This window comes from Anneissia japonica, unplaced genomic scaffold (assembly GCF_011630105.1).
Source record: "Anneissia japonica isolate Jap-2015-1 unplaced genomic scaffold, ASM1163010v1 scaffold287909_len199859_cov185, whole genome shotgun sequence".
NCBI classification, from domain to species: domain Eukaryota; kingdom Metazoa; phylum Echinodermata; class Crinoidea; order Comatulida; family Comatulidae; genus Anneissia; species Anneissia japonica.
In genome coordinates this window covers 2,021-2,295 of record NW_022688465.1, presented here as the reverse complement: position 1 = coordinate 2,295, position 275 = coordinate 2,021, and positions in this window count along the sequence as shown.

The following is a 275-nucleotide window of genomic DNA, read 5'->3' as shown; positions in this document are numbered from 1 at the left end:
TTCTGATGGTGGGGGGTGTCTGCCAGACACCCCTTATTCCCCGCCCCAAAATTGACCTAGAATCTAGTAAGTTAACGTGATGAAAGTAACTGTGAAATGTTCGGCATTGTGGTGGGCAAAGTGATAGAAAACCTCTAGTCGTTTACGGCCCGACACTGATCACCTGTAAAAAGTAGTATTAAACTGAGCACTGCATGAAGGTTTTTGGAAGCACACTTGAAACATCAAAGGTAATTTTCGTCCATCTGTGTTAAATCGAAAATTTACTTTGGCCC